We start from the raw sequence: 10,525 nt of genomic DNA, 5'->3' as shown, positions 1-10,525 counted from the left end.
AAAAAAAGATGTCTGGATTAGTTCTTAATAAAATGGTTTGGGAAAAAGAAAGCCCCATCTTTCTCCCTCGGAGGGACTGGTGGTTTTAAACTGCTGACCTTAAGACTAGGACCCCAACTCGTAGTCACTGCAACACTAGAGCACCTTTGCCTATGAATACAGACAAGATATATTGTTCAGAATAATTTTAGCTCCCACTTTAAGGTTTGCAGCCTAATTACAGACCAACTAGTTCTTCTAACATGGTCCCACTCCATAGTAACTTTTAGAAGATTATCCCTGAAGACTGAGGTCTATAATGAAGAACAATGAAGAAAATCAGCAATGCTCTGCTATCAAAAATGATAGTGTCTTGCATCTTCCTTCTTACACATTACTAGTACTTTTGTCTGCATACGATTATGCTTATCCCCTTACCACCTTAGTGCGATTTTGTTTTCTGTTGGGTCTCCCAGATGCGAAACACGGGAGGAATGAATGCATAATGAGAATAATGGATACAAGGGGATATAGGGAAAATAAGGGGGGTGGTATAGAGAGGGAAAGGGGTAATTAATATTGTTGGAGGGGGGGGGGGGTTCCAGGATAGATTGTGATTGCATGAATCATCTTATAGGCGATTTGACCATGGTAGAGAGGGAATGTTATAAAATTGATGTGGGAGGTGATTGTATAATTCTCCATGATATGATTAAATGATTGAACTATTGAATTAAATGATATATAAATTGCTTGCAAGTAAAACTGCTGGTGGGGGAAAAATCTTATCCTACAATAAGCGATCATCTACAGAAGTACTCACACAGTCTATGCAAAAGAAAATAAAACAACTTAAGCATGGCCGGATGTTTTTAAATAAAATCTCTGATCAGAGGACAGAATGTGTTAGAGCTCAAATTCTAAAGCATTTGGTTTATGGTAGGTTGCAGTCCATAGCAAGAGCTCTAACTCTATTTTAAGTCTTGGCATAAATCCACACACCATTTGAGTTTCTTATGTTACTTCAACAATGTTGCTATGCTCAGACAAGTGGGAAGTCTAGGGAGTAACAGGTTGTCCTCCAGGAAGAATATAGTTGAAAGTAGATAGCAAATCCACAGAGCAGTTTGTCCTTAGACTGACACAAAGAACTAGGGTACTCGCCTATCACGTCTTTAATAATTTACCAAAACTAGCTGCATGCTATCTAGTTTAAATCAAAAGTTGAGGTCTTGGTATTATGATTCAGGTTCATATGGTCATGAGTCATACCTAAATCAGTATGTGGAAACCCCAGAATCAAGCTGTAACCTTTTAAATCTACAATTGCAGACATAACCCAGTCATGGTCCATTCCCTACTTCTGTAGCCCAGCTTCTGACAGTGACTACATTGATCTGCCACCAATCGTGATCTTGTACTGACTCCTTTGCTTTCTAGCACATATAAGGGACCCTGGGAGTGGGAGTTTGTGGAATTCTTTTGGCCTCTGGACTGTGTCTATCCCCACAGTTTCCTTCATCCAGATGATCGCCTTTGTTTTCCTTTTGTCCTGTTTGAGGCTTGATAACACGGTCTCTATAGAGTATGTTTGAATTTGGGGTCTTTGGTACCTTAGCATAATTCTCAACACCCACGACCTTCTCCAAGGTGATAGCTTCATTAGCTACCTATGACTGGTATAATTAAACATCTTGATTTGACAATGATATTCCTGGTTTATTTTTATTTTCCCGAAGTAATTAATGATGACACGCTCACTCTCAAAATGGTGCCTGTTTGGTTGACACATTACATTATCATTCTATCTACCCACCAATATTCTTTCTGATTTTTCATACTCAAACAAGTAAGTCCTCCTCCCTGCCTGGATTCTTTACTCCATACCTTTAAAATTCTAGTTTGTTTGCTAAGAAACTACCACTATTTTACATAGGACGATTGCTTCATCGCCTCCTCTTAGTAAACTGCTTCCCGTCAAACACACACCCAGATCCCGGGCCAAGAATTCAAGAGAGTAGTATCCTCTTGGTTTTCCAAGAGACACCCTAAACTTTGACCTCTTCAACTTCCTCTACTTCAATGATTCCCATCTGCAGAAAGCAAGTATGATTTGTAATTGAGCATAAGGACGTCGGAGCTAGACTTAGGTACTTCTTAACTGTGTGATCTCAATAAATTACCTAAGCTCATGGAGCCCCAGTTTCCTCATTTGTAACATGGAGATACTTCTATATACTTCTGTGGTGTCGTTGAATTGCTTGGTTTGGCTTTTCTGTCTATAGTCCCATGAAACGACTAGGTAGCAGCATACAAATAGGACATGTGAAACTAAATGGGCCTGAGCCGTTTCACAGTTTCGCTGGGTATAAAGTGAAGGAGGGCAAAAGCAAGAAGATTCAAATGGGCACCAAGAAAGCGGAGCCATGAGTGAAGTACATCCTTTAGCTCTTGAGATTCCTGTGTGGAAATGTGGAAATGCCAGGGACAACTGCCCTGAGAGCGCAGAGCAGAGTGGTGGGCTTCTCCTCCCACAAGACAAATAAAGTTAAGTGCCTTAAAGCAAGAGGCTGGCTTAGAGTGTGGGGTGCCCTTTGGGCATTTATCAGCTCTCAAGGAGCTTTATAGCGCTTTCCTGAGCATGGCAGAGGTCAAGGGGCTGCATGACTGAGGCCAAGGACCAGAGAAATGTGTGCCTGCTGACCCAGCTGAAAAAAGGTGCTGCAAACAAAAAGAACTGTACCCTTAACGTTACTGATTCTAAATTGTAACCTGTAACTTCCCTATCATTGTGAGTATTGTCTGTGAGCTATATGTGGCCACTACAGCGGATTATCAAACAGCCCAGAAGTAGAGTGCTGGGGAGGGCAGCCAGTGTCAGAACAGGGTAAAGAAAGTTGAGGGGTGGAGACATGCCTGACCTCTGCCTCATAGGCGTCATCCTTGAGTAAATATGAGGTGGGATTCTCTTTCCCTTTGAGTAGCCAGGGGCGGTCAGACGGCTTTCACAACATTTTGCAATCTCACAAAATTATGTAAAAAATAAGGATAACCTATGGAGAACACTTAGTATATTGACTAGAAGATAGCACTCAATAAACAGCTTTTTAAAATACAACTATTTATGTAATTAGCACTATGAATCTTGGCTGCCCGGTATCTTGGGTTAGCCTTCAAGCAGGAGGCTGTTATCACCTGAAACTGCTTCTACTCCAAAAAGTTAAATGTTGGATTTTCACATCACATGTTTCCATTTATCTATCTCTCACACTCCTTGACTGCTATTTATTCTGCTCCGAAGACTTGTGGTTCTTCACCCTCTTCATTCTCCACTGCATGTCAGCCCATATGGGTTTGGTATTCCTTAGTCAAGCAGTATCCCTATCATCCACCCCTTCGTGTCTACCTCCTTTCCTCCCACTCTAGCCTGCCCTCCCCATTCCAAGTTCTCTGTCACACCTTCCCTTCCAATCCCGACGGTTATTTAGTCTAATTAGCTATTTTCTCCTCTGTTATGGGAGGTTGTTACAGAACACTTAACCATTCTAATTGATATCTATTACATTTGTGAGTTTACTCAGGAGTGTTCATCACTATTCATCAATTAAGTCACTTGTCCCTGATCACATCCCTTTTCCAATTGCAAAGGAGGGCTAGTCTCCCTTCAATAATACTTAACTGGATGAGGTGGAATAAACTTTTTGAAAGTGAATTAATTTTGTTTCTGTCTTTTCTTCTTCAATGGATCTTTCCCTCATGGTCCATTAAAGTTATCTCAACTCCTGTACTCTTTTTTTTAAAAATCATTTTATTGGGGGCTTGTACAACTCTTATCACAATCCATCCATCCATCGTGTGTCAAGCACATTTGTACATTTGTTGCCATCATCATTCTCAAAACAGTTTCTTTCTACTTGAGCCCTTGGTATCAGCTCATTTTCCCCCTCCTTTCCCCATCCTCTCTCCCTCCCTCATGAACCCTTGATAATTTATAAATTATTATTATTTTGTCATGTCTTACACTGTCCGATGTCTCCCTTCACCCACTTTTCTGTTGTCTGTCCACTCGGGGGAGGGTTATATGCAGATCCTTATGACCAGTTTCACCTTTCTACCCCACCTTCCCCGTCCCCTCCTGGTATTTCTACTCTCATTATTGGTCCTGAGGGGTTTATCTGTCCTGGATTCCCTGTGTTTCCAGCTCTGATCTGTACCAGTGGACACCGTCTGGTCTTAAAGAAACTCTTCTACTCTTTTATTTTTAAATCATTTTATTAGGGGCTCATACAACTCTTATCACAATCCATACATACATCCATTGTGTAAAGTACATTTGTGCACTCATGACCCTCATCATTCTCAAAACATTTGCTCTCCACCTAAGCCCCTGGCATCAGCTCATTTTCCCCTCTTCCCCACTCCCCACTCCCTCATGAACCCTTGATAATTTATAAATCATTATTTTGTCATATCTTGCACTGTCCGACATCTCCCTTCACCCACTTTTCTGTTGTCTGTCCCCCAGGGAGGAGGTTATATGTAGATCCTTGTAATTGGTTCCTCTTTTCCAACCCACCCTCCCTCCACCTTCCCAGTATTGCCACTCACACCACTGGTCCTGAAGGCATCATCCGCCCCGGATTCCCTGTGTTTCCAGTTCCTATCTGTACTAGTGTACATCCCCTGTTCTTAAAGAAACTCCTCTACTCTTAAAGAAAAACCTCCCACTGTTAGGCCTGCTAACTCAAGTTTCCACTCACTGTCCTTCCAGCTTTTTCAAAAGTGTTTAAAAGAATAGTTTGTACTTGCTGAATGGATGAATAAAGTTTTGGTTGTTTCACACTTTTTTAATGAATTTAAGTAGCTTTATAATTTCAAGTATTTCCTTCTAGGCTCCAATAAAGAAAATAAATCAGTTAATTCTAGCAAACTGAAAAAAACAGATGAATTTCACATTACCAAACCTCCTCCACTTGTATCCTTAAAATTAATTATCCACCTTATCATTTAACCTCTCAATCAAGAATCTTCAAAGCCCACTTTCTTTAGTACTTTCTTCTCCTTTACCTCATATCTGAGCAAGCTCTTCTTAAAATCTCTTCCATAGAGCTACTACTGTTTGTCTTCCTCATCTTACACGATTTGACAGGGCTTGGTAAGGGTTATATGAAACACTAAAAGACAGTATGTTCTGTACATTGAAAAGTGCTATCCAAAGATTATATACACAGCTTGGTTGTACAATGGTAAGTGCTCAGCTGCCAACCCAAATGTCAGTGGTTCAATCTACCAGACTGAAAGAGATCTACTACCACCCAAAAATAAAGGCCACCAGGAGTACAGACCACCTGTACTGTGAAGCTTCTAGAAGACGGATACCAAGACACCTGAGGATCTCCAAGAAATGCTGGGCCTACCAAAACTGAAAGACGACAAGAGCTTTTCCCCAGGGCAACAAAGAGCGAGCACTCTGAATTTGGACCTCTATCTTCCCAAACTGTGCACGAATAAATGTGTTTGTTTAAAATACACATGCTCGCACACACACTGGGCGACTCCTCAAAAGAAAGATGTGGTAGTCTGCTTCTGTGAAGGTTTGTAGCCTTGGAAAGTCCATGGGGGCAGTTGTTCTTGTCGCAGAGTGAGTTACATGTTAGGCTGCTAACCACAAAGTTAGCAGTTCAATTCCACCAGCAGCCTCTCTGGAGAAAGATGAGATTTTCTTCTCCAGTGAAGACTTATGAAAACCCAAAGAGGTAGAAATCCTACCTTATCCAGCAGGGCCACTATGATGGCACTATGAGGCTGGCACTGCACCTTTCACTGAGTTACCTCGTAAGCACTATGGGTATCATGTGGATTACCGTGAGAAAAAGGAAAGAAGGAAAGTCAGGAGGCTCATGAGTGTTCACAGAAGACAAAAGATGACTGGTCTGAAGGCCAAGCTCCACCACAGGCAGCATCATGATGAGATAATACAAAGAAAAAGACTGTCTAGATGCATGAAAAGAGAAACCCCCAAAAGGGGCAGTGCCTGCCTATCTGCTGGATAGAGGAACAGTCTCGAGCTAAAGCACTTTATAGTAAGTTTAAACAAAAAGAAAAAGCAGGAAAGTGCTAAGTCCCTCTGCCCAAAGTCTATGCCCAGGGGGAAAGCTGAAGCACTAAAAGTTATTCGAAGAGGAAAGAGAAAAAAGGCATGCAACAGGATGGTAACTAAAGTCTGCTTTGTTGGAGATATCTTTACATGAAACCAACAAAATATGAACGATTCACCAGACCAGTGGGCTTTAACGTCACCCACCCTGAACTTAAAGCGGCCTTTTGCTCATGAATACCTCGTGTAAAGAGGACCCTCTCATTCCCGTGGTATACAATGTTGGGCATTATGACCATCACTGACCTGAATGTAAGTGGGTTGAGCCTGGTGACACAAGGAGGCAAGGTGATCTGGGGGAAATATGCCAGATTCCTTCCCAACAATCCTGAAACTGCTGGATGCACAAAGGTAGTCTTACTGATCTGATGGCAGTCTTATACAAGGACCTCCCTTTATTTGTGAGGATAACAAACCAATCAGGAAAACCACCAATATGATCTTGTGTTTTTCAGTTCCATCCAGCAGTTTACATGTCTGAAGTCAGCAAGAGAACTATTTATATTGTAAGAAAAACAGAACATTAAAATGGCTCAGTTGTTAAAAAAAAAAAAAAAAAAAAAGGAGGTCCAAGACTAACACTAGTGAGGAGCAGCAGGGAAAGCAAACATAGTGTTCTCTTTGATTGTAAAATTAGCTTATAATTACTTATTAGTCTGACAGATTTGTACATATTTTTAGGATATAAAAAAGCAAAACCCACTAACACTGAGTCAACTCGAAGTCCTAACCACTCTACATAGGGTTTTGGAGACTGTGAATCTTTACAAGAGCAGAAAACTTCATCTTTATTCTGTGGAGTAACTGTTGGGTGTAAACCACCACGCGTTTGGTTAGCAGTTCAATGCCTACCCAGCAGTGCCAACACGATTCCTTAGGATACCAAAAAAAAAAAAAAAAAATCCTCCAAATTGACTGCCTTTGAGTCAATTCTTGCTCACAGAGACCTTACATAACACAGCAGCACTGCTCCCATGAATTTCTGAGGCTGTAAATCTTCACCGGAGTAGAAAGCCTCATCTTTCACCCAAGGAATGGGTGGTTGTTTAAAACTGCTGATTTTACACTCTGCAGCCCCAGGCATAATCTACACCACCAACCAGGCCTCCTTCCTTAGCTTACTGTTAAGTTGAAACTCATTTTAAAATAGTAGCCTATTACTTGCTTTCTTGATATAAAAAGCAAATCTTAAATTTCACAAACCTGATGGCCCATTTATCTCCAATCATTTTTAATGAAATAAAATAATTAGGAGAATCCCTACATACTACTGACTTATAAAGTACTGAACATATAGAACATTTCTATTATACATTCATAATGACCCGGTGAAACCATATATCCTCATAAGATTTCTGGGGTTTAAAAAATATCCTTAATTGGACTAAATCTGTTTCTATATGAACTGAGGAGGGTGGGTATTGGAGATTCTTCAACATAAGCTGGTCATCTAAACAAAATTCACAAAATAATTGGTCAGATGAAGAATTCAAGTTAAATACAACAAAAGGCTAAAAATGTACTGTGAGATTCTGGGTTATTTGACTTTCTCTATAACTAAAACTAACAGATGTTCTGAGAGCAAGCAAATAAAATTTAAAACTACATTTAGGAAAAGAATGACTAGGTTGGTTCAAAATGCTAAAAAGAATATGGGCTAAAGGGACCCCCCCAAAATTAGCAAATTATACATGAAAATAGTAAGCCCAAACAAAAAAAACAGTGACATTGGTTCCATTCTGACTCAGAAATACCACCAATGCAGAGTAAAATTGCTCCATAGGGTAATGGTAACACCTTCCTTCCGAAGCACCTCAGGGTGGGTTTGAACCACCAACAATACTCAAGTGCTTACTCATTTATGCTCTCCAGGGTCTCCTATTATAATCAGGGTAAAGTAAAGAGTTTCTTGTGTACAGCATCATTGGTCTACTAATAATCATCTCCACCTGGATGTTTAATTTAATCATTTTCCTAGTTTTATCATCAAACCTGCTTCTCTCATAAACCTCACCTCAGTAAATATCTACCCCGTTTTTCTACTTTCTCAGAACAAAAAATGTCCTCTGCATCTCATGTTGACTCTGTCCCAACTTACCCTGAAAGCAACCACTCCTTACCAGCCCACCAATGAGCCAAGTCATATCACCTCCAGTAGAGATTTTCAGAACAGACCCCTAAGTGGTGTTTTGCTCTGCTCTTCCCCAACCTTGACACCCCCATCCCAACAAAGTCTATTCTACATCTAATTACCAAGTAACCTTTTAAAAATGTTTTTTTTTAAACCTATAGCCATTAAGTCAATTCAAATGCAAGGCAACCCTATAGGACAGACTGGAACTGCCTCTTAGGGTTTTCCAATATTAAATCTTTACAGGAGCAAACAGCCTCATCTTTTCTCCCAAGGAGTGGCTGCTGGATCTGAGTGTATGAACTTATGGGCTGCAACCCAATGCTTAACCCACTGCACAACCAGGGCTCCTTTTTTTTTAATCACTTCTTTATTCAAAACCTTCTAATGACTCCCCTTCTTAGAGCTGAAGCTCAAGTCCTCACAAAGGTCTACAGGTTTTCCACAATCAGATCTCCAACACCCACTTACCTTTCTGACTACTCTTATTTTGCTCACTTAACAAAGCCAATTCTGCTTCTACTATCCTTAAACATGCCCAGCACACATCTCTCTTAGGGGTTTTGCAACTATTGTTCCCTCTGCTTGAAGCACCCTTCCTTCCTCCAGAGAGGTGCACTTCCTTCTGGTCATAGCTCAGATGTCCTCTTCCCCAGGAGTTGTACCCTGGCTAAACCTCAATTTAAAATTGCAACCATCTCCCCACTCCCTATCGTACTTTTCCTCTGTTTTGACACCATCTGTCATAGCACATGTTTTGTTTAATAACCAAGGTCCCTACTAGAATGCAAGCTCCATAAAGGAGAGAATATTTATCTGTTTAGAAAAATGTTTGTCACACAATGGAAACTCAACAAATATTTCTCAAATTCATGAACACACATATATGTATACATACACATACACAGTTTCTCCTAATCTGCAATAACAACATGGTAACAAAGAGCTATCTGGCAAAAAAGTTGCCGGCCTTTTTAAAAGCTCTTTAAAACAGATACTCTGTTACTAATTGACTACATCTATGACTATAAAATACAGGTTTAGCATCAACATTTTTATTAGCATAAATTTGGGGGAAATGGAAGTTTAAAGAAAAGGGCAGAATAGCCAGGAATCATCAGAAAGAGAAGTCCGAGTCAGTTTGTCCCAATAACTCTGTTGAACAAACCCTGTGGGAAATACTAGCTGAATTCAAGCGTTAAGGAAACACTGGCCCAAATTCAACAAGAATAAAAATTCAGCCCCCTTTAAAATTTCTGTCTGCTTAAAACAAACCCGTCAACTATCAACTATATCGCAAGGCACTTATGGTCTGGTGAGCACATAGGGGATGTTCTCTCTAGCCAGATAATAATCGGGTCTAGGAAGCATTTCCTAAGTCAGATTTGCTTGTCTCACCTCTGAGGTCATCTCCTGGACAACGAAACAAGCCCTGGTCCTCCTGCGGTGGTACTGGGGTCTTCGAGAATTATTTCCCACAGTAACCAACCGCTTTATCAGACCCGGACGGTCATCTCAGCCAAGACGGTGCCCAGTGCATAAGGCAGTTGTCAGGGGATTTTGAGGGTCTCCCCAGACCAGGCAAAAGGTGGTCGCCAGCTGCAGAGGAAGGCGTCCTGGAGATGACAGGTGTGCAAGCACCACGAGGCAAGAGCCGAGCAGCCGGCCGCTGGCAGGGTGTTGGCGCGGAAACTGACAACTCCAGTCGTCACCCTCCAGCCCGGGCCGGGCCGGGGACGGAGGGAGTGCCGCGGCTCCAGCTCAACCCCCACCCTAAGCACGCACAAAATTACAATACAGCAGCAGATTGCCGCCAGACCGCGCGACCTCTTCCACGCGCGCTCCAGGAGTAAAGTTAGCGCCCAGCGGCCGAGCGCGGCCGAAGCGCGGGTCAGCGCGCCGGGGTGGAGGCCCCCCACGCACCCCTCGGCTGCTGTCAAAGCTAGTTGCCCTGGCGCTCGGGGGGCAGAGGAGGAAGCCTCAGGTCGCCGCACCGGGCCGGATTCTCCCAGCGATCTCAGCGCCGCGGCTGGATTCCTATCCCGGGACTCCTGCCACCACCCCCACCACCCCGCCCGCCCAAAACACCCAGCCTTCCCTCAGGGCCACGCATAGGATCCGGGACACCGAGTCCTCCGCCCGCATCGTTGGCGCCCAGCGACCGCCTTTACCTGCTCTGTAGCGGCTGTCGTCGCTGCAGCTGCGCGCTCCTCCTTCACTCGGAGAATACCCGAGGCGTCGCCGCAGCTCCTGCCGCC

The 10,525-nt window shown here is 42.5% G+C and overlaps 1 protein-coding gene and 1 pseudogene across 1 annotated transcript in view; one reads left to right on the top strand and one right to left on the bottom strand.

The window, feature by feature from the left end:
* The window catches only part of LOC101661124, a 22,891-nt pseudogene extending 16,386 nt beyond the window's left edge, over positions 1-6,505 (top strand).
* LYST (lysosomal trafficking regulator) overlaps positions 1-10,471 on the bottom strand; it is a 258,721-nt gene extending 248,250 nt beyond the window's left edge. The window contains exon 1 of the mRNA XM_045298212.1: positions 10,439-10,471. The gene's annotated coding sequence lies outside the window, so the exon portion shown is untranslated. The remainder of the gene's footprint in view (positions 1-10,438) is intronic.
* Positions 10,472-10,525: the final 54 nt, after the last annotated feature.

This window comes from Echinops telfairi, unplaced genomic scaffold (genome assembly GCF_000313985.2).
Source record: "Echinops telfairi isolate 266 unplaced genomic scaffold, ASM31398v2 ScPeMD7_7424;HRSCAF=8462, whole genome shotgun sequence".
Taxonomy (NCBI): Eukaryota; Metazoa; Chordata; class Mammalia; order Afrosoricida; family Tenrecidae; genus Echinops; species Echinops telfairi.
Note: the sequence above shows the minus strand (reverse complement) of the source record. Positions and strands in the feature narration are given on the sequence as shown.